The following is a 12,396-nucleotide window of genomic DNA, read 5'->3' as shown; positions in this document are numbered from 1 at the left end:
GACATGCACTCTTCGACCAGACAACCTGCAGGTTAGACTTTAAAGTCTGAACTGCAGGAGAAAGATTACCTGCAGGTCGGACTTTAAAGTCTGATCTACAGGCTGAAAATCAAACATGTGCACATTGGACTTTAAAGTTTGGTGTGCAATTAACTTTGCAAAAGAAAGAAGCCTACAGGTCAAAGTTTAAAGTTCGACCTGTAGGCTGAAAATCAAACATGTGCACATCGAACTTTAAAGTTTGATGTGCAATTAACTTTGCAAAAGAAAGAACCCTACAGGTCGGACTTTAAAGTCCGACCTGCAAGTAAAAATGAAAACCCGAAAAACTTAGAAAACAATAAAAATAAAAAGTGAAAAGCTAAATGAGCTAACCGACGAAGTCGATCAAGCTCTCCTGGAGGTCATAAGGTACGAAATGGACCAATTTTGTAGGGTTGCCTCACGATTTTGGCCATGCTGAAATCAAGGACAACAGTTTGTCAAAAGGCAAAGGGAACCTCTTCCAACATTGGATTCTATCAGCCATTACCTATCCCAAATGGGCCATGGGAATGTTTAAGTATGGATTTTGTTGTTGGTTTACCCAAGGCCAAAACTGGATTTGATAGCATCTATGTTGCAGTAGATAGATTCAGTAAAATGACCCATTTTATTCCTATAAGGTGACTCATGATGCTAGCCATATTGCTCATTTGTTTTTTAAATAATTCATGAGGATCCATGGTTTTCCAATTAGCATAGTGTCAGATAGAGATACCAAGTTCATTGGTCATTTTTGGAAAAATTTATGGCAAAGATTGGGCACTAACTTGTCTTTTAGCTCAGCATACCATCCCAAAATGGATGACCAAAAAGAGGTAGTAAATAGGACACTTGGGAACCTTCTCATATGTTTGACAAAGGAGTATGGGCAAGCTTGGGATCAGATCATCCATCGAGTTGAATTTGCTTATAATGACAGTGTGAATAGATCAACCGACAAGAGTCCTTTTGAAGTAGTTTATGGGATTCATCCAAGAAGTGTGTTGGAGCTTAGAGACCTTGGAAGTATGGAGAAGAGGAGTGGGCATGTTGTTGATATGGCTCAGTCCATGAAGGAGATTCATGAGCAAGTTAGGCGAGCTTTACAAGAAAACTCTCAAAGAATCAAGGACAAAGTGGATGAAAAGAGGAAGAATGTGCAATTTGTTGTTATTGATTAGTCATGGTCCACTCGAAAAAAGCAAGACTTCAAAAAGGTGTACCCAGAAAGCTTCAAATGAGAAGGATTGGATCTTGTAAGGTCTTGGCTAAGTATGGACAAAATGCTTACAAAATTGATCTGCCTGGGGACATAGCTTTGTCTCCTATTTTCAATGTTGTAGACTTGGTGTAGTACAAAGGCCCAATTCCAGAGGAGTAAACTAGAGTTTCATATGTCTCTCAGTCACTTGTAGACCTGCCTTTTCCACCTCCATCCATGCTACAAGCTAAGAAGGTGTTGGATTCAAGGATTCTCAAGAAGACTAGGCATACCACCTATATGGAGCATTTGGTTAAATGGAAACATCTTCCAACATCTGAGGCCACTTAGGTACCTGAAGTAGAATTTTCAAAGTTTGGCATTGATCTCTCTTTGTTTCCTAAAGGAGTCACTTGACTTATTTATTCATTGGGGGAGTATGGTGCAGGAGCACCTAAGGTTTCTTAGTGAACTTCTACTTTTTGGTGTGATTTATCCTAACTAGGTCAATGATTGAATAAAGGAATATTGAAGAGTCCAAGAGTGTTTTTAGAGTTGTTTTGGAGTTATCTTGTCCTTAAACTTAGCTTATTTACTCATTTTTGGCCTATGTGCCTTTGTAAGCCTTAAATGGCATCACACAATAAAATGTTGTAAAACTCCTTGTAAGGCCTCATAAGGCTTTTATAGATGTTTATTTAATGTCAGGATATCATCCTAGGGGGTTAGGAGTGTGAATATTTGCAATACTTGTCAAAATGCATTGTAGTGAAAAAGTTGTCATGGTGACTTGACAACATTTTGCAAAAATGTAAGCAATTTTGACAAAATACTCAAATCGGTAGTTAGAGGTCTGATTGATGGTTGGTTTCGATTGAGTATTAATATTTGAGTCCTCTCAAAACATTGTAAAGGATTTGGAAGATCCAAAGATTTAATTTTGAATAGCAACTTGAGACAATTTCCTGATTTTTCACTAAATTTGCAAAATTGTTTATTGCAGTCCGTACCAGATGGATTGATTTCCATACTGTACCTTCATGGATGATTATCCTATGTTTTTTTGGTTCTTGAAAAGTGTTTGTTTCCTTTCATTGTGCAGGTTTACTTGGTGTATAGAAATTCTTTCTTGTTTTCACTGCTCTCGGTCTGAGCAAAGGGGTTAAGGCCCTAAAAATGGCTCCAACTTGAATTACCATTGTGGTTTCTCTATGGCCCTTGGGATTCAAGTAATGGAGTCTATATGTAGTGTATTTACTAAGTTTTATGATCTGGAAGTTTCTTTAGAGTAGTTTGAAATCATGCCCTAGGTGAGCTCTGTCATAGCTTGGCTAGGAACATGATTGCTATTTTTATTATTTCTTGTAGGGGTGACCAAATCTAAGGGTCCCAAGTGTTTGGAATAGAAGTTGGATGTTAGGAAGTGCTTTAGTTTGAGTGTGGGGGCTTGATAGGGTGTGGAGATCAGAAAACCCCATTGGTGAAAGCATACAAGCCTAAAACCCTTCAAAAGAGCCATCTTGGGGGTCGTACCTGTATGGACATATTAGACTACCTCATCTTCAAAATCATGAAGAGTGTCCAAATGGGTATCCAGATCACAAAAGCTTCTGGGGGGTCATTTGGAATTTTTTAGAGTAAAAGAGCTAAAACCATGACATGAGGGCTAAAAGGGGCTCATAGGGCTACAAGGCCTAAAATATAGGAATCATGAAGGCGATAAGGAAATGAAAGGGAACAAACTCTAAAACCACATGAAGGGAGTTGAAAAACCATCTCAGACCCCTCCTACTCCCTTCCAAGTGGAGTAATGAATTAGACATGTTGGTGGTTGAACTTACTCAAGTGAGTTCTAGCCTTGGATCTAAGTAACTGGAGCAAACATGTTGGTAGAGGGTTCTCCAAAGTAGTTTAGGTGTTGGAATTGATTCAAGAAGAGAGTAGGGAAATAAACAATTAAGGAAGCCCATAATAATACATTTTTCTAACCTACAAACCAAATTGTAACTCTTTTGTGAGAATCTCCCTATCAATTATTTTTACCCTAATTGCATTCAAAGAAGCATTTTTTAGCACCTGTAGAGAAAAACAAAGCATTGTTAGCATATTGAGAATGGATTTGTGCTACGGATTAAAAGTTAAATTGGATTTCAAGATAAGAAAAGGTGAATTGGTTGTGCATACGAGAGAGCAACTGAAAAACCTACCAGCGCGAAGGGAAAAAGGTATTTTTGTTAATCTCTCTTGAAACAACATTATCTATAATGGCATCATCATCTACACCAGTAGAGAGTCTTTTTATTATTGTTGAAGATATGGAGTCAATGGGAATAGATAAGATAGAGTCTTATAATGCATTGTCTCAAGTTCCACAAGGTGTTCTGATTAAAGGTGACTTGTCTAGTTACATAGATTGCAAAATTGAGGATCTAGGGTCATTGGCAATCTATTCTCAACTTAAATCTATGTATGATAAGAGCAGGAAAATCAAACCCGAATATATTAGGGTTTATGAAAAGGATTTTCATAATGCAGCCTATTTTCTTGAATATTTTGAGGAAGAACATGTCAGGATTATCCTTAGTCATGTACATGGTGGGAACATGCATCTTGATAGATCTCACACCATCACAAAGGAGGCTATTCATGCAATAATTGGTTTATGTCAAACCAGTGAAGTACCACATTTGAGGAAAATCTCAAAGGAGACTGTTATTGCATTGACAAAGAGCACTACTGATGGTCATTCTATATCAGTCAATAACATTGCAGATCCAAGTGTTAGGTTTGCAACAATGGTTATTGGCTACCAGATATTCCATTCTAGTAGAATGAACAGTGTACCATCTGTTGATGTGCATGTCGCCTACAAGATGATGATAGAGGATGTAGATTATGATTTGTGTTAGGCAATGAGAAGTCAATTGATGTTGAACTTAGAATCAATTAAGAAAGACAACAATCCAAATTTTAAATATGGACAACTATTAATTGGTCTATTTTTCTACTTTTAGAATTTTATTCCAAGAATTGGTGACATACAATGGTCTAATGATATACCAGTTACATCCCAAATAAAGAATAGTATTAAGGTTGTGAAGAACACATTTCCTATTGCCATGAACATATATTTTAATGAGTTTCAAAAGAAAATGAGCATGAGATTAAGGTTATCTGATGAAGTGGTGAAACACTTTGAAAAAGACATATGTTTCACTGTGAGCACTGAGTTTTGCCTTATGGAGGCTATCAAACCTAGAGAAGAAGAAATGGAGGAAATGAGCTATGAAATTAGTTATGACTCACTAATTAGTTATGCCAACAACCTTTTGGCATCTCCTAAGGATACAAAGAAGAAAAGACTGGGAATTTATCAGGAAAGGGTTGCACCTACTCAACCCAGTAGTGCCAAGGAGAAAAAGAAGAAAGTTGATCAACCAGCTTCTGTGACCACTGGTACAAGGGTAACTAGAAGTATTCAAATCAAGAAGGAACTAATACCCAAGGTATATGAAAATAAGTAGAGTGCAACAAAGAAGAGAGGTAGAAATCTCATTCTTCAAGCAGAAACCGAGGAAACTGATTTTAAAGAAGAATCAAAGAAGATGAAATTGACTGGTAAGAAATCCAAATTAGTAGGAGACATTTCCATGCAAAGTACTCCTATTAATGTTACATCATTCAAACCAATGAGAGATTTTGAAAGGACTCTGAAAAAACTAAAGAGAAAGCAGTTTGATAATGTAAAAGAATATTTTGATTATTTTGATGAAGGTCGGAAACAAGAAATTATTCAAGAGGTAATCAATCACCTGTGTCAATATAATTGGTTACCACAAGATATTCAAAAGGACATTTATATTCTTTATATTCAATTATTGAAAATAAATGGAAGTTGATTTTAGAATAGGATCAAGAGATTATTGATAGAGTTTTTGTTTAATATTTTCCATTGTTGTCTCGTGACGAATTATTAGCATTGCTTGCTAAATATAAAGGACAGTTTCATTCTAAAACAAAGAGACTGAAATTACTGGATGGAAAGACTCAACCTATTGAAGATGATACTCATAGAATTGCACAAGATATTCAGAGGATGAATGCACTATTAAAAGGATATGATAATAAACCTAATCAGACTGAGACTGGAGCTCCACTGGAGCTAGATGCTGAAGAGTTTATTATACCGAATGTATTTTATCCTGTCAAGAATAAGGATGACCCAAGTTCTCCACCGGTCATATTCTTTGTGGATGATACTAAAGAAATTCAAGATATTGTTGACACATCTGGTAATATCATTGAATGAGTTAAGGAAACTGAAAAACAACCGGATATTGTTCAGAAACAATTAACAAAGGAAGCATTGATTACTAAACCAAGCGTGGATATTCAACCACCACCGAAAAAAGAACACAAAGCTGAAATTCAATTGCCACCAGTCACTTTAGCCACACAAGAGAAACAAATAGAGACAGAGAAACAGGAACCAAAGAAAAAGGATGATGAGAAGAAGACTGAAGAGAAAAAGGATGAAGAGGAGAAAGCAACGAAGAAGGAGAAAACAATAGTTGATGATGATGATGACTCAATTAGCATACAAGGTCCAATTGATGTGGACAAATTGAGAGCATCTGAACTAATGGAGATTGCTACCGTTATGCAATCCATGGCTTAAAAGAAAATGTTGAAAGAGTAGAGAAAAGAAGCAAAAACTATTCAAACTGTTGTTGACATTCTGTCAGGTCTCCTACCGGAGACTAACACTGGTAATTTGTCTACCCCTATTGGCAAACTTGGACAGTTGGTTGTTGATGCTACTGACCAACTGAAATCACTTGAAGAGGTAGCTCATGCCTTAGTTGAAAAAGGTTATAGGAAGAAAAGGGGAGAGCAACTAATGTCAGATATTGATAAAGACAAGATTTCTTTATCAGTGAATAAAGATCTTTTGAGAAATTCTATTGAAAATGGAGGTAAAATTTTGGCTAATATATCTAAAGTTTCATTTTTCTATTCTGATTTGAAGAAAAGGTAGGAAGATACAAAAAAGGAACTGGAGAGGATAAGTAATGCTTGTATACCTATACAAGATTCGGCTTTAAATTTTGGCAAATCGGTTGATGCTTTGCAACATCTGTTAGATGTTTATGGTTTTGAACAAGTTAAGTGAATCAGATCATTGAAAGAACTGAAGAACCAATTGATTCCAAAATTTGAAATCCTACAGAGGGCATACAAGGATTCTGAAGCGATTTTGGCTACCCCGAAGATGAGCATAGTGGATACAATAGAAGAATTTGTTGCACAAATTATGACAACATTGTTAGAAACATGGGATAATGATCTTGCATAGATGAAGATTACTTTCAGTGATATTTTCTTAAGAATTTCATTGTACACACCTTGAAAAACTCTTATATTTATATATATGTATTTTTTTATGCAAATTTTGATGTAATATTGTAGACATCTAAAAATGGTCAACGCTTGTGGAGTCATACTTTAACATTTGTGCATTGCCTTATTTTAGGGCTTTTGCATCACATTAACATTTCTCCTATGTTGCGCACTTCGTCTTTATCATTTGCGAGCATCGAGTCCTTCTTCTGCATTCTTCATTTGTCTCGCTTTCAAATTTGGTCTTGTCGATAACAATCTTCAGTCATGATTTTGGTTGATCTTATCCTGTCGCATCAATGTGCATGCTCATTTAGCATATTTTGACATCATCAATTCGATTTCATTTTGGACATCGTCAATCCTAATCGATGATAGCATTAGGGTTTTTGTCCTCTGGTCAATCTTATCATTTTGTGATCAATTTTTCATCAATCTTGTCATTTTGCGATCGATTTCTTGTCGTTTTGTGATCGATTTTGTCATCGATTGTTGTCATTTTCAATCTTGTCATTTTGCGATCGATTTGTCATCGATCGTCGTTCTTCTCAATCATGTCAATTTGGATCAATTAGTCATTGTTCCTCATCAATTGGTGCATTAATCAATCAAATCACTTATCAGCATTGGTCCTTTGTTAATCAGAATCATGATCGAATCGACATCAATTATCTTTCATCAAGACCTAATTGTCGTCCTTGCATTTTCTAGGGTTTCATGATTTATTCATTTAGCCTTGTTTGTCATTTCTCCCTCTAGGTTAAATAGTTTATTTATCCTAAGTCTTCTTGTCACAATTAAATTTTTATTTAGTTGGCTAACTAATTCCTCCCTCTTTGTGAATTAATTAATGAATGAAAAATTATTAATTAATTTACCTAATTTTCCAGTTTACTAATTTCTCCTAATTCCTAATTTTCTAATTTTCATCAATTTTTCTAATTTCCTAATTTCTAATTCATCTAATTTTCTATTTTCTCCTATTTTTCTAATATTTCTCCTAATTTCAGCGGAATGACATAGCAAATTTGTCATAATTTGTCATAATTGTCAATCAATCAATTTTGACATAGCAATTTGTCATAATTATCAATCAATCAATCTTGAATAGAAAGTGTCAATTTGTCATAATTTGTCATATTTGTCATTCTTGATTTGAAATTTCCTTTCAAATCTCTTCATGCTAATCTTGTCATCTCTCCAATTTTTCTATAAATTGGATGAATTTCTTCAATCAAAAGGTCGAATCAATCACGCTTCTAGTACCCTTATGCTATCTTGTCAATTTTGCTTTCATATTATACTTATGCACTTGAAGGTGAGATCCAAAAAACAAAGAAATTTGAAGGAGAAAGAAGGACAATGGAGCCACATGAAGGAGACATCTACATTTGGTTTGCTTAGATTTCATTTTGAATGTCTTGTTTTCATATTTTCATTGAATGTTTTTAGGATTGTTATCACTGCAATCTAGTTTTGTGATTGAGCTAGTTTAATTTCGATTTGCTTTGATGATTTCCACATTTCCTATCTACATTAATTGGTGAAGCTGAAATGAACTAACCCCCTAACCATGCTTTTGAGTGCTTTTGAGCTGATTTGCAGGTGAAAAACCCAAGAAATAGGGTAATTTAGGGTTTTTTGGGCACTTCTGCGCCTGTGTAGGAGAATTTTGCACCTGTGTCAAGGGATCTATGCCTATGTTACTGCATTCTGCACCTATTTCAAAGGGATCTACACCTGTGTTACTTCATTCTGCGCCTGTGTTACTGCATTCTGCGCCTATGTAAGACCAGAAACAAAGGTAAAAAGCAGTGTTTTTACTTGCAAATTACTTTGTTTTGCATTCTGTTTCTGCATTTTGGTTTTTCTTTGGTACTGATTCTTTGTGTAGCACCTTGGCATTACGCATGGAAAAGACAAAAATGAAACTACTAACAAATTTTATGCAGGTTCGCTAGTCAAAGACCAAACAAATCAAACTTCTAACTTGGTGATTTTGCAAGTTGCCTTGTATTTCAACCAAACTTTTGTGTTTGTGATTCATAATTAGGCACCTAGTATGATTGCAAAGCGGGATGAAATGAACGTGTGTTTTCTTTGATTGTCGAGTTTGACATTGGAGTAGGAGAGTATGCTCTCATCCTTCTTAGGGTGATCAGAAATCTAGATCTTCGATACCATTCTCATGGCTTGAATTGTTTGTTACCTTTAGAGAGCCTACCTTCCCGACCATTTGCTTTCTTTTGCAAGCAAGTGACAATCGTGAGAAGGGAATGACCCAAAGTGAGCACAGCCAGAGTACCTTAGCATTCTAACTCACTATAAATAAATACCTGATGGGCGAAAGCTTTGAAGGAAGGGTTACGTGGGAATTGTAGTTACTTGGGAAGTGATGACCCTTGAACTCTTTCTCATATCAACATCTAAGTAGGGCCTCATGGTCTAAATCATGCTTGTGCAACTACATTTGTTTGGTATCTTGGTGGGCTTAATGTCTCAATCACGCTTGCGTGACACCAAGGAGTAACGCTTAATAGAAATCCTTACTAAACACCTTGTATTTAGAGGCCAAAAATCCTTCTAGTTGCTTGAGAAGGACAAGTTCGGATACTTGGAAGAAATACTAAGTTTGCAATGGGGAGATTTCCATGGGGACTAATGCTTGGCTGCCCTGAGAAGTGAGTGTCGTGGAGGGGAGCCCATGGGGTCAAGCATCTATGTATTCTCCTTGAATCTCATAATGAGTCTACCTCTCAAGTACCTACTGTCCTTACCTACCATAAGAAATGTGTGAATGAGCATGATTGTCTTGAGTCTAAGTTAAAATATCTTGTCTTCTTTACTTGTCAAAAGTTGAGTTGTGTCTCATTTCAAAAACAAGACAAACTGATTCAAAACAAGGTTAAACCCAAGAGTATTTCATTCAACAAAGTTCAAAAAACACCTTCAAACATGGTTGTCAAACATTTTTCAAAATCTTGTCTCAACATTCATGTCACTTAGATTTAGGTTCATCCTAGGTTTGCATTTTGCAAATTTTATTGTCAACTACCAAGGTTAAGTTTCACTTAGGTCATACTCCTTTGCATATCAATAAGGGTCATCCATTTACATGTGTCCTCTTGCATTAGAGTAATACCATTTCATAATTCAACCTTAGGTTTTGTCTTAGGTTGAAATTGTCATACATTTGCATTTGCATCCTTGTCCTCATAACATTAGGTCACATTTGCATACCCTAGGTCTCTTCATCAAGCTTAGGTCATTATCATATCATATTAGGGTCATTTGCATAGTAATTGTCCCTTTGCATATAGTGTCAAAACTAGGTTTTGTCATACTTGAGTAATGCAAATCTTTGATAAACCCTAAGTTATTGTTAGGAAGTCTTGACCTTATCAAACTTTTGTCTTTTTGTCATCAATGTCATTTGGTCAAACCTAGCTTAGTATCCAAGCATATAGGGGTGACATTGTCATTTTGTCCTTTTGTCACTTGGTCCTTTTGTCCTTTGAGGTCTAGACATCATTTCAATTTCCTAAGGGTCTCATTTTTAGAATTGCATTCATGAGTTTGTCAAAATCTTGAAAAACAACAAAAACATTAAGTTGCATTGTCATCCTTTAGGTTGCATTTGTCAATCCCATTAGTTGCATTGCATAGTGACATGTTTGTTGAAATGAGGTCTCAAGCTTCTTACGAAGCCATGTCATCACAATTGAGCAATCAATCATGTCAATCCAATCTCTACATGTCTCAGAACTTGGATCAAACTTATCATGATGATGTAAATGTCCAAATACAAAAAGTAGAGGAGAAACTAGCTCAAGAAAATGAGATTTTGGAACAAAGAGTGAAAAACATTGAGAAGAATAGATCACAAATGTCCAAAATGTTTCAAAAATTTCCAGGTCGAAATCCAAAGATTGAGCCAATTGATGTAAGATCTCTTATTGAACGATCAGACATACCAGCTCTCCTCTCCCAAATAGAGATGATGAAACAATTTCAAGAAAAGAGACAACATCAATTTCAACATTATGTGCCTCCACAACAAGAACAAGAAGGTGTTTACTATCAATCAGATTTTCAACCAATACAACCAATGGTCCAATTTCAACAATATGTCCAACCAACTATACAATGTCCACAAATGGTTCAACCAATGGTGGAATATCAATGTCAACAACCACAACCAAACATTCAAAAACAAAGGTTGCAGCACACACCAACCCAAGTTTCAAACATGTCAGAACAATTGAACCAAGTCCAATATCAAAACATGACGTCAGATCAGAACCAACTCCTTGCCAAACAAGTTCAAATTCCAGATACAACTATGTCAAAACCTCGAAAGAAAGGTGGCTTTATTGCAATGATCTTAAGAAAATTACCAAGTGAGTTTATTGAGGAAGATCAAGATAATACAATTATGTCTAGCAATGCCTCATCCCCCCACAAAAAAATTGACTCTCTAGTGGCATCTATCCCTACACCTTTAGAAGTTTCCCAAGAACCTTCCAAATTGTCCTCATCAAACAATACACCCAAGGATGAAATTATCCAAGAGCTATCCATAATTGATTTCCAAGATAATCCAATTCATGATGCACATCCTTGTCATGTTTCATAAATACAAGACCCAATGCCACCATGCACTTTATTGCCATTACCTATTTTAGAGGACCCCATTCGAAGGCCCTCGTCCTCATGTTCAAGCATTGATTCCTTGCCCGAATCCATCACAAATGTTCAAAGTGCATTTCCTTCATGCCAAAACATTGATCCCTTGCCAAAGTCCCCCATGCATATCCAAAGTCCAACCCCATGTCAAGAGAATAATTTAGAGCATGAAGAAACGTGTCTTAAAAAAGATCAAGATCAAGATCTTGAAACCTTATCATCCCATCCAATTGTTTACCAGGACCCCATGTTCCCAGACACTCACAATGATTCCCCTATTCTTGTCCATCCTATCCAAAGTCCTATTGACACTCCATTCCCCGGGCAAGATCAAGATATCCCAGTCCATCCAATCCCAAACGATCCCATTCCATTTCATGAAAAAAATGTCCTTTTAAATCCCATTGACATTCCAGATATCCCTTCCATCCTTTCCGATGATCCCATTGAAAGTCAAGAGAAAAACACCTTTGAAGGGGATTCCAATGATCTTCCTCCTTGTCAAGATCAAATTATTCCTTTAAATCCTCCACAAGATCCTCTTGTTCCTCCATCTCCTTTTCTTAATGCTCCATATACACTCCAAGATCGCATTTCTTTTGATGATCCCATTATTTCTCCCATTCCATCTCTTGAAGAGCCTGTCATTGAACCATGTCCACTACACAATCCTAGCCCCCCTCATGATCCTAATCCCCCTCATGATTCTAATGTGTCAGGGCAAGATGCTCATGAACCCTTGACATGCATAATGGGTTCTTCCACTTTGGTGCAATCTGATCCACTTCAAGATCTCATTGTTTCTCTCATATCATATCCACCTCATAATGGACTCGCGTCTTCCTCTAAAAGAAAAGAGTATCCTACAAGTAAAGATATTCATAAAGGCAAAGAAGTAGATCTTAATAAGCAAGAATCCCATCATGTTAAAGAAAATATTAAGGGTCATGGCCTCAATGAAATTCCTCAAGACGTTGGTACCCCTACTAAATCCAACATCCCTTCAGAATCCAAACATATCCCTTCCCCATCATACTTTCCATCCATCTTAGGTCCTTATATCCCTTCGTCCTCTATGCAAGGTT

The sequence above is a fragment of the Cryptomeria japonica genome, chromosome 3 (genome assembly GCF_030272615.1).
Source record: "Cryptomeria japonica chromosome 3, Sugi_1.0, whole genome shotgun sequence".
NCBI lineage: Eukaryota > Viridiplantae > Streptophyta > Pinopsida > Cupressales > Cupressaceae > Cryptomeria > Cryptomeria japonica.
Note: the sequence above shows the minus strand (reverse complement) of the source record.